Genomic DNA, 25759 nt, shown 5'->3' on the forward strand with positions numbered 1-25759 from the left:
GAAAAGTTCTAACAGAAACCGCAAAGCTCATCTACAGCCACACCACACTGGATCTGCCCAATATCATTTGACCTTGGTAGCTCAACAGTGTTGGGCCTGGTTAGTACTTGGATGGGAGACCACCTGGGAATACAAGGTGCTGTAGGTGTTTTTATACTGCCAACACCATTCTGTTGATGCATTCCATTTTCAAACTTATTCATTTATGTACCAGTAGTTAGAAGTAGAAAAGTTCTAACAGAAACCACAAAGCTTATCTACAGCCACACCACACTGGATACACCCAATCTCATCTGATCTTGGAAGCTAAGAAGTGTTGGACCTGGTTAGTACTTGGATGGGAGACAACCAGGGAATACAAGGTGCTGGAGTTATTTTTATACTGCCAACACCATTCTGTTGATGCATTCCATTTTCAAACTTATTCATTTATGTACCAGTAGCTAGAAGTAGAAAAGTTCTAACAGAAACCGCAAAGTTCATCTACAGCCACACCACAGTGGATACGCCTAATCTCATCTGACCTTGGAACTAAGCAGTGCTGGGCCTGGTTAGTATTTGGATGGGAAACCACCTGGGAATGCAAGGTGCTGCAGATATTTTTATACTGCCAACTCCGTTCTTTTGATGCATTCCATTTTCAAACTTTGTTCATTTATTTACCAGTAGTTAGAAGTAGAAAAGTTCTAACAGAAACCACAAAGCTTATCTACAGCCTCATCACACTGGATATGCCCAATATCATCTGATCTTGGAAGCTAAGAAGTGTTGGGCCTGGTTAGTACTTGGATGGGAGACAACCTGGGAATACAAGGTGCTGGAGGTATTTTTATACTGCCAACACCATTCTGTTGATGCATTCCATTTTCAAACTTATTCATTTATGTACCAGTAGCTAGAAGTAGAAAAGTTCTAACAGAAACCTCAAAGTTCATCTACAGCCACACCACACTGGATACGCCCAATCTCATCTGATCTTGGAAACTAAGCAGTGCTGGGCCTGGTTAGTATTTGGATGGGAAACCACCTGGGAATGCAAGGTGCTGCAGATATTTTTATACTGCCAACTCCGTTTTGTTGATGCATTCCATTTTCAAACTTTTTCATTTATTTACCAGTAGTTAGAAGTAGAAAAGTTCTAACAGAAACCACAAAGATTATCTACATCCACACCACACTGGATACGCCCAATCTCATCTGATCTTGGAAGCTAAGCAGTGTTGGGCTTGGTTAGTACTTGGATGGGAGACCACTTGGGAATACAAGGTGCTGCAGGTATTTTTATACTGCCAACACCGTTCTGTTGATGCATTCCATTTTCAAACTTATTCATTTATGTACCAGTAGTTAGAAGTAGAAAAGTTCTAACAGAAACCACAAAGCTCATCTACAGCCACACCACACTGGATACGAACAATCTCATCTGATCTTGGAAGCTAAGCAGTGTTGGGCCTGTTTAGTACTTTGGTGGGAGACCACCTGGGAATACGAGGTGCTGTAGGTATTTTTATACTGCCAACACCGTTCTGTTAATGCATTCTATTTTCAAACTTATTAATTTATGTACCAGTAGTTAGAAGTAGAAAAGTTCTAACAGAAACCACAAAGCTCATCTACAGCCACAACACACTGGATACGCCCAATCTCATCTGATCTTGGAAGCTAAGCAGTGTTGGGCCTGTTTAGTACTTTGATGGGAGACCACCTGGGAATACAAGGTGCTGCAGGTATTTTTATACTGCCAACACCGTTCTGTTGATACATTCCATTTTCAAACTTATTCATTTATGTACCAGTACCTAGAAGTAGAAAAGTTCTAACAGAAACCACAAAGCTCATCTATAGCCACACCACACTGGATACACCCAATCTCATCTGATCTTGGAAGCTAAGCAGTGTTGGGCCTGGTTAATACTTGGATGGGAGACAACCTGGGAATACAAGGTGCTGCAGGTATTTTTATACTGCAAACACCGTTCTGTTGATGCATTCCATTTTCAAACGTATTCATTTATGTACCAGTAGTTAGAAGTAGAAAAGTTCTAACAGAAACCACAAAGCTCATCTACAGCCACACCACACTGGATACGAACAATCTCATCTGATCTTGGAAGCTTAGCAGTGTTGGGCCTGTTTAGTACTTTGGTGGGAGACCACCTGGGAATACGAGGTGCTGTAGGTATTTTTATACTGCCAACACCGTTCTGTTGATGCATTCCATTTTCAAACTTATTCATTTATGTACCAGTAGTTAGAAGTAGAAAAGTTCTAACAGAAACCACAAAGCTCATCTACAGCCACACCACACTGGATACGCCCAATCTCATCTGATCTTGGAAGCTAAGCAGTGTTGGGCTTGGTTAGTACTTGGATGTGAGACCACCTGGGAGTACAAGGTGCTGTAGATCTTTTTATACTGCAAACACCGTTCTGTTGATGCATTCCATTTTCAAACCTGTTCATTTATGTTCCAGTAGTTAGAAGTAGAAAAGTTCTAACAGAAACCGCAAAGCTCATCTACAGCCACACCACACTGGATCTGCCCAATATCATTTGACCTTAGAAGCTCAACAGTGTTGGGCCTGGTTAGTACTTGGATGGGAGACCACCTGGGAATACAAGGTGCTGTAGGTGTTTTTATACTGCCAACACCATTCTGTTGATGCATTCCATTTTCAAACTTATTCATTTATGTACCAGTAGTTAGAAGTAGAAAAGTTCTAACAGAAACCGCAAAGCTCATCTACAGCCACACCACACTGGATACACCCAATCTCATCAGATCTTGGAAGCTAAGAAGTGTTGGACCTGGTTAGTACTTGGATGGGAGACAACCAGGGAATACAAGGTGCTGGAGTTATTTTTATACTGCCAACACCATTCTGTTGATGCATTCCATTTTCAAACTTATTCATTTATGTACCAGTAACTAGAAGTAGAAAAGTTCTAACAGAAACCGCAAAGTTCATCTACAGCCACACCACAGTGGATACGCCCAATCTCATCTGACCTTGGAACTAAGCAGTGCTGGGCCTGGTTAGTGTTTGGATGGGAAACCACCTGGGAATGCAAGGTGCTGCAGATATTTTTATACTGCCAACTCCGTTCTGTTGATGCATTCCATTTTCAAACTTTGTTCATTTATTTACCAGTAGTTAGAAGTAGAAAAGTTCTAACAGAAACCACAAAGCTTATCTACAGCCTCATCACACTGGATATGCCCAATATCATCTGATCTTGGAAGCTAAGAAGTGTGGGGCCTGTTTAGTACTTTGGTGGGAGACCACCTGGGAATACGAGGTGCTGTAGGTATTTTTATACTGCGAACACCATTCTGTTGATGCATTCCATTTTCAAACTTATTCATTTATGTACCAGTAGCTAGAAGTAGAAAAGTTCTAACAGAAACCTCAAAGTTCATCTACAGCCACACCACACTGGATACGCCCAATCTCATCTGATCTTGGAAACTAAGCAGTGCTGGGCCTGGTTAGTATTTGGATGGGAAACCACCTGGGAATGCAAGGTGCTGCAGATATTTTTATACTGCCAACTCCGTTTTGTTGATGCATTCCATTTTCAAACTTTTTCATTTATTTACCAGTAGTTAGAAGTAGAAAAGTTCTAACAGAAACCACAAAGATTATCTACATCCACACCACACTGGATACGCCCAATCTCATCTGATCTTGGAAGCTAAGCAGTGTTGGGTTTGGTTAGTACTTGGATGGGAGACAACCTGGGAATACAAGGTGCTGCAGGTATTTTTATATTGCCAACACCGTTCTGTTGATGCATTCCATTTTCAAACTTATTCATTTATGTACCAGTAGTTAGAAGTAGAAAAGTTCTAACAGAAACCACAAAGCTCATCTACAGCCACACCACACTGGATACGAACAATCTCATCTGATCTTGGAAGCTAAGCAGTGTTGGGCCTGTTTAGTACTTTGGTGGGAGACCACCTGGGAATACGAGGTGCTGTAGGTATTTTTATACTGCCAACACCGTTCTGTTGATGCATTCCATTTTCAAACTTATTCATTTATGTACCAGTAGTTAGAAGTAGAAAAGTTCTAACAGAAACCACAAAGCTCATCTACAGCCACACCACACTGGATACGCCCAATCTCATCTGATCTTGGAAGCTAAGCAGTGTTGGGCTTGGTTAGTACATGGATGTGAGACCACCTGGGAGTACAAGGTGCTGTAGATCTTTTTATACTGCAAACACCGTTCTGTTGATGCATTCCATTTTCAAACCTGTTCATTTATGTACCAGTAGTTAGAAGTAGAAAAGTTCTAACAGAAACCGCAAAGCTCATCTACAGCCACACCACACTGGATCTGCCCAATATCATTTGACCTTAGAAGCTCAACAGTGTTGGGCCTGGTTAGTACTTGGATGGGAGACCACCTGGGAATACAAGGTGCTGTAGGTGTTTTTATACTGCCAACACAATTCTGTTGATGCATTCCATTTTCAAACTTATTCATTTATGTACCAGTAGTTAGAAGTAGAAAAGTTCTAACAGAAACCGCAAAGCTCATCTACAGCCACACCACACTGGATATACCCAATCTCATCTGATCTTGGAAGCTAAGAAGTGTTGGACCTGGTTAGTACTTGGATGGGAGACAACCAGGGAATACAAGGTGCTGGAGTTATTTTTATACTGCCAACACCATTCTGTTGATGCATTCCATTTTCAAACTTATTCATTTATGTACCAGTAGCTAGAAGTAGAAAAGTTCTAACAGAAACCGCAAAGTTCATCTACAGCCACACCACAGTGGATACGCCCAATCTCATCTGACCTTGGAACTAAGCAGTGCTGGGCCTGGTTAGTGTTTGGATGGGAAACCACCTGGGAATGCAAGGTGCTGCAGATATTTGTATACTGCCAACTCCGTTCTGTTGATGCATTCCATTTTCAAACTTTGTTCATTTATTTACCAGTAGTTAGAAGTAGAAAAGTTCTAACAGAAACCACAAAGCTTATCTACAGCCTCATCACACTGGATATGCCCAATATCATCTGATCTTGGAAGCTAAGAAGTGTGGGGCCTGTTTAGTACTTTGGTGGGAGACCACCTGGGAATACGAGGTGCTGTAGGTATTTTTATACTGCCAACACCATTCTGTTGATGCATTCCATTTTCAAACTTATTCATTTATGTACCAGTAGCTAGAAGTAGAAAAGTTCTAACAGAAACCACAAAGTTCATCTACAGCCACACCACACTGGATACGCCCAATCTCATCTGATCTTGGAAGCTAAGCAGTGCTGGGCCTGGTTAGTATTTGGATGGGAAACCACCTGGGAATGCAAGGTGCTGCAGATATTTTTATACTGCCAACTCCGTTTTGTTGATGCATTCCATTTTCAAACTTTTTCATTTAATTACCAGTAGTTAGAAGTAGAAAAGTTCTAACAGAAACCACAAAGATTATCTACATCCACACCACACTGGATACGCCGAATCTCATCTGATCTTGGAAGCTAAGCAGTGTTGGGCTTGGTTAGTACTTGGATGTGAGACCACCTGGGAGTACAAGGTGCTGTAGATCTTTTTATACTGCAAACACCGTTCTGTTGATGCATTCCATTTTCAAACCTGTTCATTTATGTACCAGTAGTTAGAAGTAGAAAAGTTCTAACAGAAACCGCAAAGCTCATCTACAGCCACACCACACTGGATCTGCCCAATATCATTTGACCTTAGAAGCTCAACAGTGTTGGGCCTGGTTAGTACTTGGATGGGAGACCACCTGGGAATACAAGGTGCTGTAGGTGTTTTTATACTGCCAACACCATTCTGTTGATGCATTCCATTTTCAAACTTATTCATTTATGTACCAGTAGTTAGAAGTAGAAAAGTTCTAACAGAAACTGCAAAGCTCATCTACAGCCACACCACACTGGATACACCCAATCTCATCTGATCTTGGAAGCTAAGCAGTGTTGGGCCTGTTTAGTACTTTGGTGGGAGACCACCTGGGAATACGAGGTGCTGTAGGTATTTTTATACTGCCAACACCGTTCTGTTGATGCATTCCATTTTCAAACTTATTCATTTATGTACCAGTAGTTAGAAGTAGAAAAGTTCTAACAGAAACCACAAAGCTCATCTACAGCCACACCACACTGGATACACCCAATCTCATCTGATCTTGGAAACTAAGCAGTGTTGGTCCTGGTTAGTACTAGGATGGGAGACCACCTGGCAATATGAGGTGCTGTAGGTATTTTTATACTGCCAACACCGTTCTGTTGATGCATTCCATTTTCAAACTTATTCATTTATGTACCAGTAGCTAGAAATAGAAAAGTTCTAACAGAAACCGCAAAGTTTATCTACAGCCACACCACACTGGATACGCCCAATCTCATCTGATCTTGGAAACTAAGCAGTGCTGGGCCTGGTTAGTATTTGGATGGGAAACCACCTGGGAATGCAAGGTGCTGCAGATATTTTTATACTGCCAACTCCGTTTTGTTGATGCATTCCATTTTCAAACTTTTTCATTTATTTACCAGTAGTTAGAAGTAGAAAAGTTCTAACAGAAACCATAAAGATTGTCTACAGCCACACCACACTGTATGCGCCCAATCTCATCTGATCTTGGAAGCTAAGCAGTGTTGGGCTTGGTTAGTATTTGGATGGGAGACCACCTGGGAATACAAGGTGCTGCGGGTATTTTTATACTGCCAACACCGTTCTGTTGATGCATTCCATTTTCAAACTTATTCATTTATGTACCAGTAGTTAGTAGTAGAAAAGATCTAACAGAAACCACAGAGCTCATCTACAGCCACACCACACTGGATACGAACAATCTCATCTGATCTTGGAAGCTAAGCAGTGTTGGGCCTGTTTAGTACTTTGGTGGGAGACCACCTGGGAATACGAGGTGCTGTAGGTATTTTTATACTGCCAACACCGTTCTGTTGATGCATTCCATTTTCAAACTTATTCATTTATGTACCAGTAGTTAGTAGTAGAAAAGTTCTAACAGAAACCACAGAGCTCATCTACAGCCACACCACACTGGATACGCCCAATCTCATCTGATCTTGGAAGCTAAGCAGTGTTGGGCTTGGTTAGTACTTGGATGTGAGACCACCTGGGAGTACAAGGTGCTGTAGATCTTTTTATACTGCAAACACCGTTCTGTTGATGCATTCCATTTTCAAACCTGTTCATTTATGTACCAGTAGTTAGAAGTAGAAAAGTTCTAACAGAAACCGCAAAGCTCATCTACAGCCACACCACACTGGATACACCCAATCTCATCTGAGCTTGGAAGCTAAGAAGAGTTGGACCTGGTTAGTACTTGGATGGGAGACAACCAGGGAATACAAGGTGCTGGAGTTATTTTTATACTGCCAACACCATTCTGTTGATGCATTCCATTTTCAAACTTATTCATTTATGTACCAGTAGCTAGAAGTAGAAAAGTTCTAACAGAAACCGCAAAACTCATCTACAGCCACACCACAGTGGATACGCCCAATCTCATCTGACCTTGGAACTAAGCAGTGCTGGGCCTGGTTAGTGTTTGGATGGGAAACCACCTGGGAATGCAAGGTGCTGCAGATATTTTTATACTGCCAACTCCGTTCTGTTGATGCATTCCATTTTCAAACTTTGTTCATGTATTTACCAGTAGTTAGAAGTAGAAAAGTTCTAACAGAAACCACAAAGCTTATCTACAGCCTCATCACACTGGATATGCCCAATATCATCTGATCTTGGAAGCTAAGAAGTGTGGGGCCTGTTTAGTACTTTGGTGGGAGACCACCTGGGAATACGAGGTGCTGTAGGTATTTTTATACTGCCAACACCATTCTGTTGATGCATTCCATTTTCAAACTTATTCATTTATGTACCAGTAGCTAGAAGTAGAAAAGTTCTAACAGAAACCACAAAGCTAATCTACAGCCACACCACACTGGATACGCCCAATCTCATCTGATCTTGGAAACTAAGCAGTGCTGGGCCTGGTTAGTATTTGGATGGGAAACCACCTGGGAATGCAAGGTGCTGCAGATATTTTTATACTGCCAACTCCGTTTTGTTGATGCATTCCATTTTCAAACTTTTTCATTTATTTACCAGTAGTTAGAAGTAGAAAAGTTCTAACAGAAACCACAAAGATTATCTACATCCACACCACACTGGATACGCCCAATCTCATCTGATCTTGGAAGCTAAGCAGTGTTGGGCTTGGTTAGTACTTGGATGGGAGACAACCTGGGAATACAAGGTGCTGCAGGTATTTTTATATTGCCAACACCGTTCTGTTGATGCATTCCATTTTCAAACTTATTCATTTATGTACCAGTAGTTAGAAGTAGAAAAGTTCTAACAGAAACCACAAAGCTCATCTACAGCCACACCACACTGGATACGAACAATCTCATCTGATCTTGGAAGCTAAGCAGTGTTGGGCCTGTTTATTACTTTGGTGGGAGACCACCTGGGAATACGAGGTGCTGTAGGTATTTTTATACTGCCAACATCGTTCTGTTGATGCATTCCATTTTCAAACTTATTCATTTATGTACCAGTAGTTAGAAGTAGAAAAGTTCTAACAGAAACCACAAAGCTCATCTACAGCCACACCACACTGGATACGCCCAATCTCATCTGATCTTGGAAGCTAAGCAGTGTTGGTCCTGGTTAGTACTAGGATGGGAGACCACCTGGCAATATGAGGTGCTGTAGGTATTTTTATACTGCCAACACCGTTCTGTTGATGCATTCCATTTTCAAACTTATTCATTTATGTACCAGTAGCTAGAAGTAGAAAAGTTCTAACAGAAACCGCAAAGTTTATCTACAGCCACACCACACTGGATACGCCCAATCTCATCTGATCTTGGAAACTAAGCAGTGCTGGGCCTGGTTAGTATTTGGATGGGAAACCACCTGGGAATGCAAGGTGCTGCAGATATTTTTATACTGCCAACTCCGTTTTGTTGATGCATTCCATTTTCAAACTTTTTCATTTATTTACCAGTAGTTAGAAGTAGAAAAGTTCTAACAGAAACCGCAAAGTTTATCTACAGCCACACCACACTGGATACGCCCAATCTCATCTGATCTTGGAAGCTAAGCAGTGTTGGGCTTGGTTAGTACTTGGATGTGAGACCACCTGGGAGTACAAGGTGCTGTAGATCTTTTTATACTGCAAACACCGTTCTGTTGATGCATTCCATTTTCAAACCTGTTCATTTATGTACCAGTAGTTAGAAGTAGAAAAGTTCTAACAGAAACCGCAAAGCTCATCTACAGCCACACCACACTGGATCCGCCCAATATCATTTGACCTTAGAAGCTCAACAGTGTTGGGCTTGGTTAGTACTTGGATGGGAGACAACCTGGGAATACAAGGTGCTGCAGGTATTTTCATATTGCCAACACCGTTCTGTTGATGCATTCCATTTTCAAACTTATTCATTTATGTACCAGTAGTTAGAAGTAGAAAAGTTCTAACAGAAACCACAAAGCTCATCTACAGCCACACCACACTGGATACGAACAATCTCATCTGATCTTGGAAGCTAAGCAGTGTTGGGCCTGTTTAGTACTTTGGTGGGAGACCACCTGGGAATACGAGGTGCTGTAGGTATTTTTATACTGCCAACACCGTTCTGTTGATGCATTCCATTTTCAAACTTATTCATTTATGTACCAGTAGTTAGAAGTAGAAAAGTTCTAACAGAAACCACAAAGCTCATCTACAGCCACACCACACTGGATACGCCCAATCTCATCTGATCTTGGAAGCTAAGCAGTGTTGGTCCTGGTTAGTACTAGGATGGGAGACCACCTGGCAATATGAGGTGCTGTAGGTATTTTTATACTGCCAACACCGTTCTGTTGATGCATTCCATTTTCAAACTTATTCATTTATGTACCAGTAGCTAGAAGTAGAAAAGTTCTAACAGAAACCTCAAAGTTCATCTACAGCCACACCACACTGGATACGCCCAATCTCATCTGATCTTGGAAAATAAGCAGTGCTGGGCCTGGTTAGTATTTGGATGGGAAACCACCTGGGAATGCAAGGTGCTGCAGATATTTTTATACTGCCAACTCCGTTTTGTTGATGCATTCCATTTTCAAACTTTTTCATTTATTTACCAGTAGTTAGAAGTAGAAAAGTTCTAACAGAAACCACAAAGCTCATCTACAGCCACACCACACTGGATACGAACAATCTCATCTGATCTTGGAAGCTAAGCAGTGTTGGGCCTGTTTAGTACTTTGGTGGGAGACCACCTGGGAATACGAGGTGCTGTAGGTATTTTTATACTGCCAACACCGTTCTGTTGATGCATTCCATTTTCAAACTTATTCATTTATGTACCAGTAGTTAGAAGTAGAAAAGTTCTAACAGAAACCACAAAGCTCATCTACAGCCACACCACACTGGATGTGCCCAATCTCATCTGATCTTGGAAGCTAAGCAGTGTTGGTCCTGGTTAGTACTAGGATGGGAGACCACCTGGCAATATGAGGTGCTGTAGGTATTTTTATACTGCCAACACCGTTCTGTTGATGCATTCCATTTTCAAACTTATTCATTTATGTACCAGTAGCTAGAAGTAGAAAAGTTCTAACAGAAACCGCAAAGTTTATCTACAGCCACACCACACTGGATACGCCCAATCTCATCTGATCTTGGAAACTAAGCAGTGCTGGGCCTGGTTAGTATTTGGATGGGAAACCACCTGGGAATGCAAGGTGCTGCAGATATTTTTATACTGCCAACTCCGTTTTGTTGATGCATTCCATTTTCAAACTTTTTCATTTATTTACCAGAAGTTAGAAGTAGAAAAGTTCTAACAGAAACCACATAGCTCATCTACAGCCACACCACACTGGATACGGACAATCTCATCTGATCTTGGAAGCTAAGCAGTGTTGGGCCTGTTTAGTACTTTGGTGGGAGACCACCTGGGAATACGAGTTGCTGTAGGTATTTTTATACTGCCAACACCGTTCTGTTGATGCATTCTATTTTCAAACTTATTAATTTATGTACCAGTAGTTAGAAGTAGAAAAGTTCTAACAGAAACCACAAAGCTCATCTACAGCCACACCACGCTTGATACGCCCAATCTCATCTGATCTTGGAAGCTAAGCAGTGTTGGGACTGTTAAGTACTTTGATGGGAGACCACCTGGGAATACAAGGTGCTGCAGGTATTTTTATACTGACAACACCGTTCTGTTGATGCATTCCATTTTCAAACTTATTCATTTATGTACCAGTAGTTAGAAGTAGAAAAGTTCTAACAGAAACCACAGAGCTTATCTACAGCCACACCACACTGGATACGAACAATCTCATCTGAGCTTGGAACCTAAGCAGTGTTGGGCCTGTTTAGTACTTTGGTGGGAGACCACCTGGGAATACGAGGTGCTGTAGGTATTTTTAAACTGCCAACACCGTTCTGTTGATGCATTCCATTTTCAAACTTATTCATTTATGTACCAGTAGTTAGAAGTAGAAAAGTTCTAACAGAAACCACAAAGCTCATCTACAGCTACTCCACACTGGATACGCCCAATCTCATCTGATCTTGGAAGCTAAGAAGTGTTGGGCCTGATTAGTACTTGGATGGGAGACAACCTGGGAATACAAGGTGCTGTAGGTATTTTTATACTGCCAACACCGTTCTGTTGATGCATTCCATTTTTAAACTTATTCATTTATGTTCCAGTAGCTAGAAGTAGAAAAGATCTATCAGAAACTGCAAAGCTCATCTGCAGCCACACCACACTGGACACGCCCAATCTCATCTGATCTTGGAAGCTAAGCTGCGCTGGGCCTGGTTAGTACTTAGATGGGAAACCACCTGGGAATGCAAGGTGCTGCACATATTTTTATACTGCCAACTCCGTTCTGTTGATGCATTCCATTTTCAAATTTTTTCATTTATGTAGCAGTAGCTAGAAGTAGAAAAGTTCAAACAGAAACCACAAAGTTCTTATACAGCCACACCACACTGGATACGCCTGATCTTGGAAGCTAAGCAGTGTTGGGCCTGGTTAGTACTTGGATGGGAGACCACCTGGGAATACAAGGTGCTGTAGGTATTTTTATACTGCCAACACCATTCTGTTGATGCATTCCATTTTCAAATTTTTTCATTTATGTACCAGTAGCTAGAAGTAGAAAGGTTTAACAGAAACCGCACAGTTCATCTACAGCCACAGCACACTGTATACGCCCAATCTCATATCTCATCTGATCTTGGAAGCTAAGTAGTGTTGGGCCTGGTTAGTACTTGGGTGGGAGACCACCTGGGAATACAAGGTGCTGTAGGTATTTTTATACTGCCAAAACCGTTCTGTTGATGCATTCCATTTTCAAACTTTTTCATTTATTTACCAGTAGTTAGAAGTAGAAATGTTCTGACAGAAACCACAAAGATTATCTTCAGCCACACCTCACTGGATACGCCCAATCTCATCTGATCTTGGAAACTAAGCAGTGCTGGGCCTGGTTAGTATTTGGATGGGAAACCACCTGGGAATGCAAGGTGCTGCAGATATTTTTATACTGCCAACTCCGTTTTGTTGATGCATTCCATTTTCAAACTTTGTTCATTTATTTACCAGTAGTTAGAAGTAGAAAAGTTCTAACAGAAACCACAAAGCTTATCTACAGCTACACCACACTGGGTACGTCCAATCTCATCTGATCTTGGAAGCTAAGAAGTGTGGGGTCTGGTTAGTACTTGGATGGGAGACAACCTGGGAATACAAGGTGCTGGAGGTATTTTTATACTGCCAACACCATTCTGTTGATGCATTCCATTTTCAAACTTATTCATTAATGTACCAGTAGCTAGAAGTAGAAAAGTTCTAACAGAAACCTTAAAGTTCATCTACAGCCACACCACACTGGATACGCCCAATCTCATCTGATCTTGGAAACTAAGCAGTGCTGGGCCTGGTTAGTATTTGGATGGGAAACCACCTGGGAATGCAAGGTCCTGCAGATATTTTTATACTGCCAACTCCGTTTTGTTGATGCATTCCATTTTCAAACTTTTTCATTTATTTACCAGTAGCTAGAAGTAGAAAAGTTCTAACAGAAACCACAAAGCTCATCTACAGCCACACCACACTGGATACGGACAATCTCATCTGATCTTGGAAGCTAAGCAGTGTTGGGCCTGTTTAGTACTTTGGTGGGAGACCACCTGGGAATACGAGGTGCTGTAGGTATTTTTATACTGCCAACACCGTTCTGTTGATGCATTCTATTTTCAAACTTATTAATTTATGTACCAGTAGTTAGAAGTAGAAAAGTTCTAACAGAAACCACAAAGCTCATCTACAGCCACAACACACTGGATACGCCCAATCTCATCTGATCTAGGAAGCTAAGCAGTGTTGGGCCTGTTTAGTACTTTGATGGGAGACCACCTGGGAATACAAGGTGCTGCAGGTATTTTTATACTGCCAACACCGTTCTGTTGATACATTCCATTTTCAAACTTATTCATTTATGTACCAGTACCTAGAAGTAGAAAAGTTCTAACAGAAACCACAAAGCTCATCTATAGCCACACCACACTGGATACACCCAATCTCATCTGATCTTGGAAGCTAAGCAGTGTTGGGTCTGGTTAATACTTGGATGGGAGACTACCTGGGAATACAAGGTGCTGCAGGTATTTTTATACTGCAAACACCGTTCTGTTGATGCATTCCATTTTCAAACGTATTCATTTATGTACCAGTAGTTAGAAGTAGAAAAGTTCTAACAGAAACCACAAAGCTCTTCTACAGGCACACCACACTGGATACGAACAATCTCATCTGATCTTGGAAGCTTAGCAGTGTTGGGCCTGTTTAGTACTTTGGTGGGAGACCACCTGGGAATACGAGGTGCTGTAGGTATTTTTATACTGCCAACACCGTTCTGTTGATGCATACCATTTTCAAACTTATTAATTTATGTACCAGTAGTTAGAAGTAGAAAAGTTCTAACAGAAACCCCAAAGCTTATCTACAGCCACACCACACTGGATACGCCCAGTATCATCTGATCTTGGAAGCTAAGAAGTGTTGGGTCTGGTTAGTACTTGGATGGGAGACAACCTGGGAATACAAGGTGCTGGAGGTATTTTTATACTGCCAACACCATTCTGTTGATGCATTCCATTTTCAAACATTCATTTATGTACCAGTAGCTAGAAGTAGAAAAGTTCTAACAGAAACCGCAAAGTTCATCTACAGCCACACCACACTGGATACGCCCAATCTCATCTGATCTTGGAAACTAAGCAGTGCTGGGCCTGGTTAGTATTTGGATGGGAAACCACCTGGGAATGCAAGGTGCTGCAGATATTTTTATACTGCCAACTCCGTTTTGTTGATGCATTCCATTTTCAAACGTTTTCATTTATTTACCAGTAGTTAGAAGTAGAAAAGTTCTAACAGAAACCACAGAGCTCATCTACAGCCACACCACACTGGATACGAACAATCTCATCTGATCTTGGAAGCTAAGCAGTGTTGGGCCTGTTTAGTACTTTGGTGGGAGACCACCTGGGAATACGAGGTGCTGTAGGTATTTTTATACAGCCAACACCGTTCTGTTGATGCATTCCATTTTCAAACTTATTCATTTATGTACCAGTAGTTAGAAGTAGAAAAGTTCTAACAGAAACCGCAAAGCTCATCTACAGCCACACCACACTGGATACACCCAATCTCATCTGATCTTGGAAGCTAAGAAGTGTTGGACCTGGTTAGTACTTGGATGTGAGACCACCTGGGAGTACAAGGTGCTGTAGATCTTTTTATACTGCAAACACCGTTCTGTTGATGCATTCCATTTTCAAACCTGTTCATTTATGTACCAGTAGTTAGAAGTAGAAAAGTTCTAACAGAAACCGCAAAGCTCATCTACAGCCACACCACTCTGGATCTGCCCAATATCATTTGACCTTAGAAGCTCAACAGTGTTGGGCCTGGTTAGTACTTGGATGGGAGACCACCTGGGAATACAAGGTGCTGTAGGTGTTTTTATACTGCCAACACCATTCTGTTGATGCATTCCATTTTCAAACTTATTCATTTATGTACCAGTAATTAGAAGTAGAAAAGTTCTAACAGAAACCGCAAAGCTCATCTACAGCCACACCACACTGGATACACCCAATCTCATCTGATCTTGGAAGCTAAGAAGTGTTGGACCTGGTTAGTACTTGGATGGGAGACAACCAGGGAATACAAGGTGCTGGAGTTATTTTTATACTGCCAACACCATTCTGTTGATGCATTCCATTTTCAAACTTATTCATTTATGTACCAGTAGCTAGAAGTAGAAAAGTTCTAACAGAAACCGCAAAGTTCATCTACAGCCACACCACAGTAGATACGCCCAATCTAATCTGACCTTGGAACTAAGCAGTGCTGGACCTGGTTAGTGTTTGGATGGGAAACCACCTGGGAATGCAAGGTGCTGCAGATATTTTTATACTGCCAACTCCGTTCTGTTGATGCATTCCATTTTCAAACTTTGTTCATTTATTTACCAGTAGTTAGAAGTAGAAAAGTTCTAACAGAAACCACAAAGCTTATCTACAGCCTCATCACACTGGATATGCCCAATATCATCTGATCTTGGAAGCTAAGAAGTGTGGGGCCTGTTTAGTACTTTGGTGGGAGACCACCTGGGAATACGAGGTGCTGTAGGTATTTTTATACTGCCAACACCATTCTGTTGATGCATTCCATTTTCAAACTTATTCATTTATGTACCAGTAGCTAGAAGTAGAAAAGTTCTAACAGAAACCACAAAGCTCATCTACAGCCACACCACACTGGATACGCCCAATCTCATCTGATCTTGGAAACTAAGCAGCGCTGGGCCTGGTTAGTATTTGGATGGGAAACCACCTGGGAATGCAAGGTGCTGCAGATATTTTTATACTGCCAACTCCGTTTTGTTGATGCATTCCATTTTCAAACTTTTTCATTTATTTACCAGTAGTTAGAAGTAGAAAAGTTCTAACAGAAACCACAAAGATTATCTACATCCACACCACACTGGATACGCCCAATCTCATCTGATCTTGGAAGCTAAGCAGTGTTGGGCTTGGTTAATACTTGGATGGGAGACAACCTGGGAATACAAGGTGCTGCAGGTATTTTTATATTGCCAACACCGTTCTGTTGATGCATTCCATTTTCAAACTTATTCATTTATGTACCAGTAGTTAGAAGTAGAAAAGTTCTAACAGAAACCACAAAGCTCATCTACAGCCACACCACACTGGATACGAACAATCTCATCTGATCTTGGAAGCTAAGCAATGTTGGGCCTGTTTAGTACTTTGGTGGGAGACCACCTGGGAATACGAGGTGCTGTAGGTATTTTTATACTGCCAACACCGTTCTGTTGATGCATTCCATTTTCAAACTTATTCATTTATGTACCAGTAGTTAGAAGTAGAAAAGTTCTAACAGAAACCACAAAGCTCATCTACAGCCGCACCACACTGGATACGCCCAATCTCATCTGATCTTGGAAGCTAAGCAGTGTTGGTCCTGGTTAGTACTAGGATGGGAGACCACCTGGTAATATGAGGTGCTGTAGGTATTTTTATACTGCCAACACCGTTCTGTTGATGCATTCCATTTTCAAACTTATTCATTTATGTACCAGTAGCTAGAAGTAGAAAAGTTCTAACAGAAACCGCAAAGTTTATCTACAGCCACACCACACTGGATACGCCCAATTTCATCTGATCTTGGAAACTAAGCAGTGCTGGGCCTGGTTAGTATTTGGATGGGAGACCACCTGGGAATACAAGGTGCTGCAGGTATTTTTATACTGCCAACACCGTTCTGTTGATGCATTCCATTTTCAAACTTATTCATTTATGTACCAGTAGTTAGTAGTAGAAAAGTTCTAACAGAAACCACAGAGCTCATCTACAGCCACACCACACTGGATACGAACAATCTCATCTGATCTTGGAAGCTAAGCAGTGTTGGGCCTGTTTAGTACTTTGGTGGGAGACCACCTGGGAATACGAGGTGCTGTAAGTATTTTTATACTGCCAACACCGTTCTGTTGATGCATTCCATTTTCAAACGTATTCATTTATGTACCAGTAGTTAGAAGTAGAAAAGTTCTAACAGAAACCACAAAGCTCATCTACAGCCGCACCATACTGGATACGCCCAATCTCATCTGATCTTGGAAGCTAAGCAGTGTTGGGCTTGGTTAGTACTTGGATGTGAGACCACCTGGGAGTACAAGGTGCTGTAGATCTTTTTATACTGCAAACACCGTTCTGTTGATGCATTCCATTTTCAAACCTGTTCATTTATGTACCAGTAGTTAGAAGTAGAAAAGTTCTAACAGAAACCGCAAAGCTCATCTACAGCCACACCACACTGGATCTGCCCAATATCATTTGACCTTAGAAGCTCAACAGTGTTGGGCCTGGTTAGTACTTGGATGGGAGACCACCTGGGAATACAAGGTGCTGTAGGTGTTTTTATACTGCCAACACCATTCTGTTGATGCATTCCATTTTCAAACTTATTCATTTATGTACCAGTAGTTAGAAGTAGAAAAGTTCTAACAGAAACCGCAAAGCTCATCTACAGCCACACCACACTGGATACACCCAATCTCATCTGATCTTGGAAGCTAAGAAGTGTTGGACCTGGTTAGTACTTGGATGGGAGACAACCAGGGAATACAAGGTGCTGGAGTTATTTTTATACTGCCAACACCATTCTGTTGATGCATTCCATTTTCAAACTTATTCATTTATGTACCAGTAGCTAGAAGTAGAAAAGTTCTAACAGAAACCGCAAAGTTCATCTACAGCCACACCACAGTGGATACGCCCAATCTCATCTGACCTTGGAACTAAGCAGTGCTGGGCCTGGTTAGTGTTTGGATGGGAAACCACCTGGGAATGCAAGGTGCTGCAGATATTTTTATACTGCCAACTCCGTTCTGTTGATGCATTCCATTTTCAAACTTTGTTCATTTATTTACCAGTAGTTAGAAGTAGAAAAGTTCTAACAGAAACCACAAAGCTTATCTACAGCCTCATCACACTGGATATGCCCAATATCATCTGATCTTGGAAGCTAAGAAGTGTGGGGCCTGTTTAGTACTTTGGTGGGAGACCACCTGGGAATACGAGGTGCTGTAGGTATTTTTATACTGCCAACACCATTCTGTTGATGCATTCCATTTTCAAACTTATTCATTTATGTACCAGTAGCTAGAAGTAGAAAAGTTCTAACAGAAACCTCAAAGTTCATCTACAGCCACACCACACTGGATACGCCCAATCTCATCTGATCTTGGAAACTAAGCAGTGCTGGGCCTGGTTAGTATTTGGATGGGAAACCACCTGGGAATGCAAGGTGCTGCAGATATTTTTATACTGCCAACTCCGTTTTGTTGATGCATTCCATTTTCAAACTTTTTATTTATTTACCAGTAGTTAGAAGTAGAAAAGTTCTAACAGAAACCATAAAGATTATCTACAGCCACTCCACACTGGATACGCCCAATTTCATCTGATCTTGGAAGCTAAGCAGTGTTGGGCTTGGTTAGTATTTGGATGGGAGACCACCTGGGAACACAAGGTGCTGCAGGTATTTTTATACTGCCAACACCGTTCTGTTGATGCATTCCAATTTTAAACTTATTCATTTATGTACCAGTAGTTAGAAGTAGAAAAATTCTAACAGAAACCACAGAGCTTATCTACAGCCACACCACACTGGATACGAACAATCTCATCTGAGCTTGGAACCTAAGCAGTGTTGGGCCTGTTTAGTACTTTGGTGGGAGACCACCTGGGAATACGAGGTGCTGTAGGTATTTTTATACTGCCAACACCGTTCTGTTGATGCATTCTATTTTCAAACTTATTAATTTATGTACCAGTAGTTAGAAGTAGAAAAGTTCTAACAGAAACCACAAAGCTCATCTACAGCCACACCACACTGGATACGCCCAATCTCATCTGATCTTGGAAGCTAAGCAGTGTTGGGACTGTTAAGTACTTTGATGGGAGACCACCTGGGAATACAAGGTGCTGTAGGTATTTTTATACTGCCAACACCGTTCTGTTGATACATTCTATTTTCAAACTTATTCATTTATGTACCAGTACCTAGAAGTAGAAAAGTTCTAACAGAAACCACAAAGCTCATCTACAGCCACACCACACTGGATACACCCAATCTCATCTGATTTTGGAAGCTAAGCAGTGTTGGGCCTGGTTAATACTTGGATGGGAGACTACCTGGGAATACAAGGTGCTGTAGGTATTTTTATACTGCCAACACCGTTCTGTTGATGCATTCCATTTTCAAACTTATTCATTTATGTACCAGTAGTTAGAAGTAGAAAAGTTCTAACAGAAACCACAAAGCTCATCTACAGCCACACAACACTGGATACGAACAATCTCATCTGATCTTGGAAGCTTAGCAGTGTTGGGCCTGTTTAGTACTTTGGTGGGAGACCACCTGGGATTACGAGGTGCTGTAGGTATTTTTATACTGCCAACACCGTTCTGTTGATGCATTCCATTTTCAAACTTATTAATTTATGTACCAGTAGTTAGAAGTAGAAAAGTTCTAACAGAAACCACAAAGCTTATCTACAGCCACACCACACTGGATACGCCCAGTATCATCTGATCTTGGAAGCTAAGAAGTGTTGGGTCTGGTTAGTACTTGGATGGGAGACAACCTGGGAATACAAAGTGCTGGAGGTATTTTTATACTGCCAACACCATTCTGTTGATGCATTTCATTTTCAAACTTATTCATTTATGTACCAGTAGCTAGAAGTAGAAAAGTTCTAACAGAAACCGCAAAGTTCATCTACAGCCACACCACACTGGATACGCCCAATCTCATCTGATCTTGGAAACTAAGCAGTGCTGGGCCTGGTTAGTATTTGGATGGGAAACCACCTGGGAATGCAAGGTGCTGCAGATATTTTTATACTGCCAACTCCGTTTTGTTGATGCATTCCATTTTCAAACTTTTTATTTATTTACCAGTAGTTAGAAGTAGAAAAGTTCTAACAGAAACCATAAAGATTATCTACAGCCACTCCACACTGGATACGCCCAATTTCATCTGATCTTGGAAGCTAAGCAGTGTTGGGCTTGGTTAGTATTTGGATGGGAGACCACCTGGGAACACAAGGTGCTGCAGGTATTTTTATACTGCCAACACCGTTCTGTTGATGCATTCCAATTTTAAACTTATTCATTTATGTACCAGTAGTTAGAAGTAGAAAAATTCTAACAGAAACCACAGAGCTTATCTACAGCCACACCACACTGGATACGAACAATCTCATCTGAGCTTGGAACCTAAGCAGTGTTGGGCCTGTTTAGTACTTTGGTGGGAGACCACCTGGGAATACGAGGTGCTGTAGGTATTTTTAAACTGCCAACACCGTTCTGTTGATGCATTCCATTTTCAAACTTATTCATTTATGTACCAGTAGTTAGAAGTAGAAAAGTTCTAACAGAAACCACAAAGCTCATCTACAGCTACTCCACACTGGATACGCCCAATCTCATCTGATCTTGGAAGCTAAGAAGTGTTGGGCCTGATTAGTATTTGGATGGGAGACAACCTGGGAATACAAGGTGCTGTAGGTATTTTTATACTGCCAACACCATTCTGTTGATGCATTCCATTTTCAAACTTATTCATTTATGTTCTAGTAGCTAGAAGTAGAAAAGATCTATCAGAAACTGCAAAGCTCATCTGCAGCCACACCACACTGGACACGCCCAATCTCATCTGATCTTGGAAGCTAAGCTGCGCTGGGCCTGGTTAGTACTTGGATGGGAAACCACCTGGGAATGCAAGGTGCTGCACATATTTTTATACTGCCAACTACGTTCTGTTGATGCATTCCATTTTCAATTTTTTTCATTTATGTAGCAGTAGCTAGAAGTAGAAAAGTTCAAATAGAAACCACAAAGCTCTTGTACAGCCACACCACACTGGATACGCCTGATCTTGGAAGCTAAGCAGTGTTGGGCCTGGTTAGTACTTGGATGGGAGACCACCTGGGAATACAAGGTGCTGTAGGTATTTTTATACTGCCAACACCATTCTGTTGATGCATTCCATTTTCAAATTTTTTCATTTATGTACCAGTAGCTAGAAGTAGAAAGGTTTAACAGAAACCGCACAGTTCATCTACAGCCACAGCACACTGTATACGCCAAATCTCATATCTCATATGATCTTGGAAGCTAAGTAGTGTTTGGCCTGGTTAGTACTTGGGTGGGAGACCACCTGGGAATACAAGGTGCTGTAGGTATTTTTATACTGCCAAAACCGTTCTGTTGATGCATTCCATTTTCAAACTTTTTCATTTATTTACCAGTAGTTAGAAGTAGAAAAGTTCTGACAGAAACCACAAAGATTATCTTCAGCCACACCTCACTGGATACGCCCAATCTCATCTGATCTTGGAAACTAAGCAGTGCTGGGCCTGGTTAGTATTTGGATGGGAAACCACCTGGGAATGCAAGGTGCTGCAGATATTTTTATACTGCCAACTCCGTTTTGTTGATGCATTCCATTTTCAAACTTTGTTCATTTATTTACCAGTAGTTAGAAGAAGAAAAGTTCTAACAGAAACCACAAAGCTTATCTACAGCTACACCACACTGGGTACGTCCAATCTCATCTGATCTTGGAAGCTAAGAAGTGTGGGGTCTGGTTAGTACTTGGATGGTAGACAACCTGGGAATACAAGGTGCTGGAGGTATTTTTATACTGCCAACACCATTCTGTTGATGCATTCCATTTTCAAACTTATTCATTTATGTACCAGTAGCTAGAAGTAGAAAAGTTCTAACAGAAACCTCAAAGTTCATCTACAGCCACACCACACTGGATACGCTCAATCTCATCTGATCTTGGAAACTAAGCAGTGCTGGGCCTGGTTAGTATTTGGATGGGAAACCACTTGGGAATGCAAGGTGCTGCAGATATTTTTATACTGCCAACTCCGTTTTGTTGATGCATTCTTTTTTCAAACTTTTTCATTTATTTACCAGTAGTTAGAAGTAGAAAAGTTCTAACAGAAACCACAAAGATTATCTACATCCAAACCACTCTGGATACGCCCAATCTCATCTGATCTTGGAAGCTAAGCAGTGTTGGGCTTGGTTAGTGCTTGGATGGGAGACCACCTGGGAATACAAGGTGCTGCAGGTATTTTTATACTGCCAACACCGTTCTGTTGATGCATTCCATTTTCAAACTTATTCATTTATGTACCAGTAGTTAGAAGTAGAAAAGTTCTAACAGAAACCACAAAGCTCATCTACAGCCACACCACACTGGGTACGCCCAATCTCATCTGATCTTGGAAGCTAAGCAGTGTTGGTCCTGGTTAGTACTAGGATGGGAGACCACCAGGCAATATGAGGTGCTGTAGGTATTTTTATACTGCCAACACCATTCTGTTGATGCATTCCATTTTCAAACTTATTCATTTATGTACCAGTAGCTAGAAGTAGAAAAGTTCTAACAGAAACCGCAAAGTTTATCTACAGCCACACCTCACTGGATACGCCCAATCTCATCTGATCTTGGAAACTAAGCAGTGCTGGGCCTGGTTAGTATTTGGATGGGAAACCACCTGGGAATGCAAGGTGCTGCAGATATTTTTATACTGCCAACTCCGTTTTGTTGATGCATTCCATTTTCAAACTTATTCATTTATTTACCAGTAGCTAGAAGTAGAAAAGTTCTAACAGAAACCACAAAGCTCATCTACAGCCACACCACACTGGATACGGACAATCTCATCTGATCTTGGAAGCTACGCAGTGTTGGGCCTGTTTAGTACTTTGGTGGGAGACCACCTGGGAATACGAGGTGCTGTAGATATTTTTATACTGCCAACACCGTTCTGTTGATGCATTCTATTTTCAAACTTATTAATTTATGTACCAGTAGTTAGAAGTAGAAAAGTTCTAACAGAAACCACAAAGCTCATCTACAGCCACACCACACTGGATACGCCCAATCTCATCTGATCTTGGAAGCTAAGCAGTGTTGGGCCTGTTTAGTACTTTGATGGGAGACCACCTGGGAATACAAGGTGCTGCAGGTATTTTTATACTGCCAACACCGTTCTGTTGATACATTCCATTTTCAAACTTATTCATTTATGTACCAGTACCTAGAAGTAGAAAAGTTCTAACAGAAACCACAAAGCTCATCTATAGCCACACCACACTGGATACACCCAATCTCATCTGATCTTGGAAGCTAAGCAGTGTTGGGCCTGGTTAATACTTGGATGGGAGACTACCTGGGAATACAAGGTGCTGCAGGTATTTTTATACTGCCAACACCGTTCTGTTGATGCATTCCATTTTCAAACTTATTCATTTATGTACCAGTAGTTAGAAGTAGAAAAGTTTTAACAGAAACAACAAAGCTCATCTACAGCCACACCACACTGGATACGAACAATCTCATCTGATCTTGGAAGCTTAGCAGTGTTGGGCCTGTTGAGTACTTTGGTGGGAGACCACCTGGGAATACGAGGTGCTGTAGGTATTTTTATACTGCCAACACCGTTCTGTTGATGCATTCCATTTTCAAACTTTTTCATTTATTTACCAGTAGTTAGAAGTAGAAAAGTTCTTACAGAAACCATAAAGATTATCTACAGCCACACCACACTGGATGCGCCCAATCTCTTCTGATCTTGGAAGCTAAGCAGTGTTGGGCTTGGTTAGTATTTGGATGGGAGACCACCTGGGAATACAAGGTGCTGCTGGTATTTTTATACTGCCAACACCGTTCTGTTGATGCATTCCATTTTCAAACTTATTCATTTATGTACCAGTAGTTAGTAGTAGAAAAGTTCTAACAGAAACCACAGAGCTCATCTACAGCCACACCACACTGGATACGAACAATCTCATCTGATCTTGGAAGCTAAGCAGTGTTGGGCCTGTTTAGTACTTTGGTGGGAGACCACCTGGGAATACGAGGTGCTGTAGGTATTTTTATACTGCCAACACCGTTCTGTTGATGCATTCCATTTTCAAACTTATTCATTTATGTACCAGTAGTTAGAAGTAGAAAAGTTCTAACAGAAACCACAAAGCTCATCTACAGCCACACCACACTGGATACGCCCAATCTCATCTGATCTTGGAAGATAAGCAGTGTTGGGCTTGGTTAGTACTTGGATGTGAGACCACCTGGGAGTACAAGGTGCTGTAGATCTTTTTATACTGCAAACACCATTCTGTTGATGCATTCCATTTTCAAACCTGTTCATTTATGTACCAGTAGTTAGAAGTAGAAAAGTTCTAACAGAAACCGCAAAGCTCATCTACAGCCACACCACACTGGATCTGCCCAATATCATTTGACCTTGGAAGCTCAACAGTGTTGGGCCTGGTTAGTACTTGGATGGGAGACCACCTGGGAATGCAAGGTGCTGTAGGTGTTTTTATACTGCCAACACCATTCTGTTGATGCATTCCATTTTCAAACTTATTCATTTATGTACCCGTAGTTAGAAGTAGAAAAGTTCTAACAGAAACCGCAAAGCTCATCTACAGCCACACCACACTGGATACACCCAATCTCATCTGATCTTGGAAGCTAAGAAGTGTTGGACCTGGTTAGTACTTGGATGGGAGACAACCAGGGAATACAAGGTGCTGGAGTTATTTTTATACTGCCAACACCATTCTGTTGATGCATTTCATTTTCAAACTTATTCATTTATGTACCAGTAGCTAGAAGTAGAAAAGTTCTAACAGAAACCGCAAAGTTCATCTACAGCCACACCACAGTGGATACGCCCAATCTCATCTGACCTTGGAACTAAGCAGTGCTGGGCCTGGTTAGTGTTTGGATGGGAAACCACCTGGGAATGCAAGGTGCTGCAGATATTTTTATACTGCCAACTCCGTTCTGTTGATGCATTCCATTTTCAAACTTAGTTCATTTATTTACCAGTAGTTAGAAGTAGAAAAGTTCTAACAGAAACCACAAAGCTTATCTACAGCCTCATCACACTGGATATGCCCAATATCATCTGATCTTGGAAGCTAAGAAGTGTGGGGCCTGTTTAGTACTTTGGTGGGAGACCACCTGGGAATACGAGGTGCTGTAGGTATTTTTATACTGCCAACACCATTCTGTTGATGCATTCCATTTTCAAACTTATTCATTTATGTACCAGTAGCTAGAAGTAGAAAAGTTCTAACAGAAACCTCAAAGTTCATCTACAGCCACACCACACTGGATACGCCCAATCTCATCTGATCTTGGAAACTAAGCAGTGCTGGGCCTGGTTAGTATTTGGATGGGAAACCACCTGGGAATGCAAGGTGCTGCAGATATTTTTATACTGCCAACTCCGTTTTGTTGATGCATTCCATTTTCAAACTTTTTCATTTATTTACCAGTAGTTAGAAGTAGAAAAGTTCTAACAGAAACCACAAAGATTATCTACATCCACACCACACTGGATACGCCCAATCTCATCTGATCTTGGAAGCTAAGCAGTGTTGGGCTTGGTTAGTACTTGGATGGGAGACCACCTGGGAATACAAGGTGCTGCAGGTATTTTTATACTGCCAACACCGTTCTGTTGATGCATTCCATTTTCAAACTTATTCATTTATGTACCAGTAGTTAGAAGTAGAAAA

At 41.4% G+C, this 25759-nt stretch overlaps 6 non-coding genes and 104 pseudogenes across 6 annotated transcripts; all 110 read left to right on the forward strand.

Annotated features, from left to right (window-relative positions):
* The first annotated feature begins 29 nt into the window (after positions 1–29).
* Positions 30–148, forward strand: LOC134963558 (5S ribosomal RNA; annotated as a pseudogene).
* A 107-nt stretch (positions 149–255) lies between these two features.
* LOC134962960 (5S ribosomal RNA) lies at positions 256–374 on the forward strand (annotated as a pseudogene).
* Positions 375–481: 107 nt separating this feature from the next.
* On the forward strand, positions 482–599 carry LOC134964890 (5S ribosomal RNA; annotated as a pseudogene).
* A 108-nt stretch (positions 600–707) lies between these two features.
* On the forward strand, positions 708–826 carry LOC134958937 (5S ribosomal RNA; annotated as a pseudogene).
* A 107-nt stretch (positions 827–933) lies between these two features.
* Positions 934–1052, forward strand: LOC134961314 (5S ribosomal RNA; annotated as a pseudogene).
* Positions 1053–1159: 107 nt separating this feature from the next.
* Positions 1160–1278, forward strand: LOC134960169 (5S ribosomal RNA; annotated as a pseudogene).
* Positions 1279–1385: 107 nt separating this feature from the next.
* On the forward strand, positions 1386–1504 carry LOC134960205 (5S ribosomal RNA; annotated as a pseudogene).
* Positions 1505–1611: 107 nt separating this feature from the next.
* On the forward strand, positions 1612–1730 carry LOC134960285 (5S ribosomal RNA; annotated as a pseudogene).
* A 107-nt stretch (positions 1731–1837) lies between these two features.
* On the forward strand, positions 1838–1956 carry LOC134961132 (5S ribosomal RNA; annotated as a pseudogene).
* Positions 1957–2063: 107 nt separating this feature from the next.
* On the forward strand, positions 2064–2182 carry LOC134961659 (5S ribosomal RNA; annotated as a pseudogene).
* Positions 2183–2289: 107 nt separating this feature from the next.
* On the forward strand, positions 2290–2408 carry LOC134964132 (5S ribosomal RNA). Its single transcript, XR_010188187.1, has one exon. It is a non-coding gene; the product is annotated as a 5S ribosomal RNA (ribosomal RNA).
* Positions 2409–2515: 107 nt separating this feature from the next.
* LOC134964221 (5S ribosomal RNA) lies at positions 2516–2634 on the forward strand (annotated as a pseudogene).
* A 107-nt stretch (positions 2635–2741) lies between these two features.
* On the forward strand, positions 2742–2860 carry LOC134962882 (5S ribosomal RNA; annotated as a pseudogene).
* A 107-nt stretch (positions 2861–2967) lies between these two features.
* On the forward strand, positions 2968–3085 carry LOC134958992 (5S ribosomal RNA; annotated as a pseudogene).
* A 108-nt stretch (positions 3086–3193) lies between these two features.
* Positions 3194–3312, forward strand: LOC134963750 (5S ribosomal RNA; annotated as a pseudogene).
* Positions 3313–3419: 107 nt separating this feature from the next.
* LOC134961315 (5S ribosomal RNA) lies at positions 3420–3538 on the forward strand (annotated as a pseudogene).
* Positions 3539–3645: 107 nt separating this feature from the next.
* LOC134963058 (5S ribosomal RNA) lies at positions 3646–3764 on the forward strand (annotated as a pseudogene).
* Positions 3765–3871: 107 nt separating this feature from the next.
* Positions 3872–3990, forward strand: LOC134960206 (5S ribosomal RNA; annotated as a pseudogene).
* Positions 3991–4097: 107 nt separating this feature from the next.
* LOC134960108 (5S ribosomal RNA) lies at positions 4098–4216 on the forward strand (annotated as a pseudogene).
* Positions 4217–4323: 107 nt separating this feature from the next.
* Positions 4324–4442, forward strand: LOC134964222 (5S ribosomal RNA; annotated as a pseudogene).
* Positions 4443–4549: 107 nt separating this feature from the next.
* Positions 4550–4668, forward strand: LOC134963481 (5S ribosomal RNA; annotated as a pseudogene).
* Positions 4669–4775: 107 nt separating this feature from the next.
* Positions 4776–4893, forward strand: LOC134958993 (5S ribosomal RNA; annotated as a pseudogene).
* A 108-nt stretch (positions 4894–5001) lies between these two features.
* On the forward strand, positions 5002–5120 carry LOC134963752 (5S ribosomal RNA; annotated as a pseudogene).
* A 107-nt stretch (positions 5121–5227) lies between these two features.
* LOC134960060 (5S ribosomal RNA) lies at positions 5228–5346 on the forward strand (annotated as a pseudogene).
* A 107-nt stretch (positions 5347–5453) lies between these two features.
* On the forward strand, positions 5454–5572 carry LOC134961776 (5S ribosomal RNA; annotated as a pseudogene).
* Positions 5573–5679: 107 nt separating this feature from the next.
* On the forward strand, positions 5680–5798 carry LOC134964223 (5S ribosomal RNA; annotated as a pseudogene).
* A 107-nt stretch (positions 5799–5905) lies between these two features.
* LOC134962489 (5S ribosomal RNA) lies at positions 5906–6024 on the forward strand. Its single transcript, XR_010188034.1, has one exon. It is a non-coding gene; the product is annotated as a 5S ribosomal RNA (ribosomal RNA).
* A 107-nt stretch (positions 6025–6131) lies between these two features.
* LOC134960756 (5S ribosomal RNA) lies at positions 6132–6250 on the forward strand (annotated as a pseudogene).
* Positions 6251–6357: 107 nt separating this feature from the next.
* LOC134961316 (5S ribosomal RNA) lies at positions 6358–6476 on the forward strand (annotated as a pseudogene).
* Positions 6477–6583: 107 nt separating this feature from the next.
* On the forward strand, positions 6584–6702 carry LOC134960650 (5S ribosomal RNA; annotated as a pseudogene).
* A 107-nt stretch (positions 6703–6809) lies between these two features.
* Positions 6810–6928, forward strand: LOC134960207 (5S ribosomal RNA; annotated as a pseudogene).
* Positions 6929–7035: 107 nt separating this feature from the next.
* Positions 7036–7154, forward strand: LOC134964144 (5S ribosomal RNA). Its single transcript, XR_010188188.1, has one exon. It is a non-coding gene; the product is annotated as a 5S ribosomal RNA (ribosomal RNA).
* Positions 7155–7261: 107 nt separating this feature from the next.
* Positions 7262–7380, forward strand: LOC134964150 (5S ribosomal RNA; annotated as a pseudogene).
* A 107-nt stretch (positions 7381–7487) lies between these two features.
* LOC134958994 (5S ribosomal RNA) lies at positions 7488–7605 on the forward strand (annotated as a pseudogene).
* A 108-nt stretch (positions 7606–7713) lies between these two features.
* LOC134963753 (5S ribosomal RNA) lies at positions 7714–7832 on the forward strand (annotated as a pseudogene).
* A 107-nt stretch (positions 7833–7939) lies between these two features.
* Positions 7940–8058, forward strand: LOC134961317 (5S ribosomal RNA; annotated as a pseudogene).
* A 107-nt stretch (positions 8059–8165) lies between these two features.
* On the forward strand, positions 8166–8284 carry LOC134961967 (5S ribosomal RNA; annotated as a pseudogene).
* A 107-nt stretch (positions 8285–8391) lies between these two features.
* LOC134961548 (5S ribosomal RNA) lies at positions 8392–8510 on the forward strand (annotated as a pseudogene).
* A 107-nt stretch (positions 8511–8617) lies between these two features.
* Positions 8618–8736, forward strand: LOC134960015 (5S ribosomal RNA; annotated as a pseudogene).
* A 107-nt stretch (positions 8737–8843) lies between these two features.
* LOC134961318 (5S ribosomal RNA) lies at positions 8844–8962 on the forward strand (annotated as a pseudogene).
* A 107-nt stretch (positions 8963–9069) lies between these two features.
* On the forward strand, positions 9070–9188 carry LOC134964156 (5S ribosomal RNA). Its single transcript, XR_010188189.1, has one exon. It is a non-coding gene; the product is annotated as a 5S ribosomal RNA (ribosomal RNA).
* A 333-nt stretch (positions 9189–9521) lies between these two features.
* LOC134960208 (5S ribosomal RNA) lies at positions 9522–9640 on the forward strand (annotated as a pseudogene).
* A 107-nt stretch (positions 9641–9747) lies between these two features.
* On the forward strand, positions 9748–9866 carry LOC134960016 (5S ribosomal RNA; annotated as a pseudogene).
* Positions 9867–9973: 107 nt separating this feature from the next.
* On the forward strand, positions 9974–10092 carry LOC134961623 (5S ribosomal RNA; annotated as a pseudogene).
* Positions 10093–10199: 107 nt separating this feature from the next.
* LOC134960209 (5S ribosomal RNA) lies at positions 10200–10318 on the forward strand (annotated as a pseudogene).
* Positions 10319–10425: 107 nt separating this feature from the next.
* LOC134960421 (5S ribosomal RNA) lies at positions 10426–10544 on the forward strand (annotated as a pseudogene).
* Positions 10545–10651: 107 nt separating this feature from the next.
* On the forward strand, positions 10652–10770 carry LOC134961319 (5S ribosomal RNA; annotated as a pseudogene).
* A 107-nt stretch (positions 10771–10877) lies between these two features.
* LOC134960667 (5S ribosomal RNA) lies at positions 10878–10996 on the forward strand (annotated as a pseudogene).
* Positions 10997–11103: 107 nt separating this feature from the next.
* LOC134961862 (5S ribosomal RNA) lies at positions 11104–11222 on the forward strand (annotated as a pseudogene).
* A 107-nt stretch (positions 11223–11329) lies between these two features.
* On the forward strand, positions 11330–11448 carry LOC134962379 (5S ribosomal RNA; annotated as a pseudogene).
* A 107-nt stretch (positions 11449–11555) lies between these two features.
* On the forward strand, positions 11556–11674 carry LOC134961733 (5S ribosomal RNA; annotated as a pseudogene).
* Positions 11675–11781: 107 nt separating this feature from the next.
* Positions 11782–11900, forward strand: LOC134961008 (5S ribosomal RNA; annotated as a pseudogene).
* A 107-nt stretch (positions 11901–12007) lies between these two features.
* Positions 12008–12116, forward strand: LOC134964576 (5S ribosomal RNA; annotated as a pseudogene).
* A 106-nt stretch (positions 12117–12222) lies between these two features.
* LOC134962646 (5S ribosomal RNA) lies at positions 12223–12348 on the forward strand (annotated as a pseudogene).
* Positions 12349–12455: 107 nt separating this feature from the next.
* On the forward strand, positions 12456–12574 carry LOC134961976 (5S ribosomal RNA; annotated as a pseudogene).
* A 108-nt stretch (positions 12575–12682) lies between these two features.
* Positions 12683–12801, forward strand: LOC134964850 (5S ribosomal RNA; annotated as a pseudogene).
* Positions 12802–12908: 107 nt separating this feature from the next.
* On the forward strand, positions 12909–13027 carry LOC134963109 (5S ribosomal RNA; annotated as a pseudogene).
* Positions 13028–13134: 107 nt separating this feature from the next.
* On the forward strand, positions 13135–13253 carry LOC134960325 (5S ribosomal RNA; annotated as a pseudogene).
* Positions 13254–13360: 107 nt separating this feature from the next.
* On the forward strand, positions 13361–13479 carry LOC134961600 (5S ribosomal RNA; annotated as a pseudogene).
* A 107-nt stretch (positions 13480–13586) lies between these two features.
* On the forward strand, positions 13587–13705 carry LOC134961062 (5S ribosomal RNA; annotated as a pseudogene).
* Positions 13706–13812: 107 nt separating this feature from the next.
* On the forward strand, positions 13813–13931 carry LOC134963660 (5S ribosomal RNA; annotated as a pseudogene).
* A 107-nt stretch (positions 13932–14038) lies between these two features.
* LOC134964865 (5S ribosomal RNA) lies at positions 14039–14157 on the forward strand (annotated as a pseudogene).
* Positions 14158–14262: 105 nt separating this feature from the next.
* LOC134961320 (5S ribosomal RNA) lies at positions 14263–14381 on the forward strand (annotated as a pseudogene).
* A 107-nt stretch (positions 14382–14488) lies between these two features.
* On the forward strand, positions 14489–14607 carry LOC134960210 (5S ribosomal RNA; annotated as a pseudogene).
* Positions 14608–14714: 107 nt separating this feature from the next.
* Positions 14715–14833, forward strand: LOC134959951 (5S ribosomal RNA; annotated as a pseudogene).
* Positions 14834–14940: 107 nt separating this feature from the next.
* LOC134964617 (5S ribosomal RNA) lies at positions 14941–15059 on the forward strand (annotated as a pseudogene).
* Positions 15060–15166: 107 nt separating this feature from the next.
* LOC134962963 (5S ribosomal RNA) lies at positions 15167–15285 on the forward strand (annotated as a pseudogene).
* A 333-nt stretch (positions 15286–15618) lies between these two features.
* LOC134963754 (5S ribosomal RNA) lies at positions 15619–15737 on the forward strand (annotated as a pseudogene).
* Positions 15738–15844: 107 nt separating this feature from the next.
* On the forward strand, positions 15845–15963 carry LOC134962401 (5S ribosomal RNA; annotated as a pseudogene).
* A 107-nt stretch (positions 15964–16070) lies between these two features.
* On the forward strand, positions 16071–16189 carry LOC134963244 (5S ribosomal RNA; annotated as a pseudogene).
* Positions 16190–16296: 107 nt separating this feature from the next.
* Positions 16297–16415, forward strand: LOC134961174 (5S ribosomal RNA; annotated as a pseudogene).
* Positions 16416–16522: 107 nt separating this feature from the next.
* On the forward strand, positions 16523–16641 carry LOC134960626 (5S ribosomal RNA; annotated as a pseudogene).
* Positions 16642–16748: 107 nt separating this feature from the next.
* On the forward strand, positions 16749–16867 carry LOC134961516 (5S ribosomal RNA; annotated as a pseudogene).
* Positions 16868–16974: 107 nt separating this feature from the next.
* LOC134961134 (5S ribosomal RNA) lies at positions 16975–17093 on the forward strand (annotated as a pseudogene).
* A 107-nt stretch (positions 17094–17200) lies between these two features.
* Positions 17201–17319, forward strand: LOC134960501 (5S ribosomal RNA; annotated as a pseudogene).
* A 107-nt stretch (positions 17320–17426) lies between these two features.
* Positions 17427–17545, forward strand: LOC134964224 (5S ribosomal RNA; annotated as a pseudogene).
* A 107-nt stretch (positions 17546–17652) lies between these two features.
* Positions 17653–17771, forward strand: LOC134962964 (5S ribosomal RNA; annotated as a pseudogene).
* A 107-nt stretch (positions 17772–17878) lies between these two features.
* LOC134958996 (5S ribosomal RNA) lies at positions 17879–17996 on the forward strand (annotated as a pseudogene).
* A 108-nt stretch (positions 17997–18104) lies between these two features.
* Positions 18105–18223, forward strand: LOC134963755 (5S ribosomal RNA; annotated as a pseudogene).
* Positions 18224–18330: 107 nt separating this feature from the next.
* Positions 18331–18449, forward strand: LOC134961322 (5S ribosomal RNA; annotated as a pseudogene).
* A 106-nt stretch (positions 18450–18555) lies between these two features.
* On the forward strand, positions 18556–18674 carry LOC134961293 (5S ribosomal RNA; annotated as a pseudogene).
* A 107-nt stretch (positions 18675–18781) lies between these two features.
* Positions 18782–18900, forward strand: LOC134962380 (5S ribosomal RNA; annotated as a pseudogene).
* Positions 18901–19007: 107 nt separating this feature from the next.
* LOC134959721 (5S ribosomal RNA) lies at positions 19008–19126 on the forward strand (annotated as a pseudogene).
* A 107-nt stretch (positions 19127–19233) lies between these two features.
* On the forward strand, positions 19234–19352 carry LOC134959738 (5S ribosomal RNA; annotated as a pseudogene).
* Positions 19353–19459: 107 nt separating this feature from the next.
* Positions 19460–19578, forward strand: LOC134964671 (5S ribosomal RNA; annotated as a pseudogene).
* Positions 19579–19911: 333 nt separating this feature from the next.
* Positions 19912–20030, forward strand: LOC134961323 (5S ribosomal RNA; annotated as a pseudogene).
* Positions 20031–20136: 106 nt separating this feature from the next.
* LOC134961294 (5S ribosomal RNA) lies at positions 20137–20255 on the forward strand (annotated as a pseudogene).
* Positions 20256–20362: 107 nt separating this feature from the next.
* Positions 20363–20481, forward strand: LOC134962381 (5S ribosomal RNA; annotated as a pseudogene).
* A 107-nt stretch (positions 20482–20588) lies between these two features.
* Positions 20589–20707, forward strand: LOC134962815 (5S ribosomal RNA; annotated as a pseudogene).
* A 107-nt stretch (positions 20708–20814) lies between these two features.
* Positions 20815–20933, forward strand: LOC134960732 (5S ribosomal RNA; annotated as a pseudogene).
* A 107-nt stretch (positions 20934–21040) lies between these two features.
* LOC134964687 (5S ribosomal RNA) lies at positions 21041–21149 on the forward strand (annotated as a pseudogene).
* Positions 21150–21255: 106 nt separating this feature from the next.
* On the forward strand, positions 21256–21381 carry LOC134964948 (5S ribosomal RNA; annotated as a pseudogene).
* A 107-nt stretch (positions 21382–21488) lies between these two features.
* Positions 21489–21607, forward strand: LOC134961977 (5S ribosomal RNA; annotated as a pseudogene).
* Positions 21608–21941: 334 nt separating this feature from the next.
* LOC134962358 (5S ribosomal RNA) lies at positions 21942–22060 on the forward strand (annotated as a pseudogene).
* A 107-nt stretch (positions 22061–22167) lies between these two features.
* LOC134961972 (5S ribosomal RNA) lies at positions 22168–22286 on the forward strand (annotated as a pseudogene).
* A 107-nt stretch (positions 22287–22393) lies between these two features.
* On the forward strand, positions 22394–22512 carry LOC134961261 (5S ribosomal RNA; annotated as a pseudogene).
* Positions 22513–22619: 107 nt separating this feature from the next.
* LOC134961618 (5S ribosomal RNA) lies at positions 22620–22738 on the forward strand (annotated as a pseudogene).
* A 107-nt stretch (positions 22739–22845) lies between these two features.
* On the forward strand, positions 22846–22964 carry LOC134961429 (5S ribosomal RNA; annotated as a pseudogene).
* A 107-nt stretch (positions 22965–23071) lies between these two features.
* LOC134962212 (5S ribosomal RNA) lies at positions 23072–23190 on the forward strand. Its single transcript, XR_010188007.1, has one exon. It is a non-coding gene; the product is annotated as a 5S ribosomal RNA (ribosomal RNA).
* A 107-nt stretch (positions 23191–23297) lies between these two features.
* Positions 23298–23416, forward strand: LOC134960155 (5S ribosomal RNA; annotated as a pseudogene).
* A 107-nt stretch (positions 23417–23523) lies between these two features.
* LOC134962524 (5S ribosomal RNA) lies at positions 23524–23642 on the forward strand (annotated as a pseudogene).
* A 107-nt stretch (positions 23643–23749) lies between these two features.
* LOC134961025 (5S ribosomal RNA) lies at positions 23750–23868 on the forward strand (annotated as a pseudogene).
* Positions 23869–23975: 107 nt separating this feature from the next.
* LOC134960211 (5S ribosomal RNA) lies at positions 23976–24094 on the forward strand (annotated as a pseudogene).
* A 107-nt stretch (positions 24095–24201) lies between these two features.
* Positions 24202–24320, forward strand: LOC134959123 (5S ribosomal RNA). The gene has a single exon (XR_010187199.1). It is a non-coding gene; the product is annotated as a 5S ribosomal RNA (ribosomal RNA).
* Positions 24321–24427: 107 nt separating this feature from the next.
* LOC134963483 (5S ribosomal RNA) lies at positions 24428–24546 on the forward strand (annotated as a pseudogene).
* A 107-nt stretch (positions 24547–24653) lies between these two features.
* LOC134962965 (5S ribosomal RNA) lies at positions 24654–24772 on the forward strand (annotated as a pseudogene).
* A 107-nt stretch (positions 24773–24879) lies between these two features.
* On the forward strand, positions 24880–24997 carry LOC134958997 (5S ribosomal RNA; annotated as a pseudogene).
* Positions 24998–25105: 108 nt separating this feature from the next.
* LOC134963756 (5S ribosomal RNA) lies at positions 25106–25224 on the forward strand (annotated as a pseudogene).
* Positions 25225–25331: 107 nt separating this feature from the next.
* On the forward strand, positions 25332–25450 carry LOC134961324 (5S ribosomal RNA; annotated as a pseudogene).
* Positions 25451–25557: 107 nt separating this feature from the next.
* LOC134959967 (5S ribosomal RNA) lies at positions 25558–25676 on the forward strand (annotated as a pseudogene).
* Positions 25677–25759: the final 83 nt, after the last annotated feature.

The sequence above is a fragment of the Pseudophryne corroboree genome, chromosome 9 (assembly GCF_028390025.1).
Source record: "Pseudophryne corroboree isolate aPseCor3 chromosome 9, aPseCor3.hap2, whole genome shotgun sequence".
Classification (NCBI taxonomy): domain Eukaryota; kingdom Metazoa; phylum Chordata; class Amphibia; order Anura; family Myobatrachidae; genus Pseudophryne; species Pseudophryne corroboree.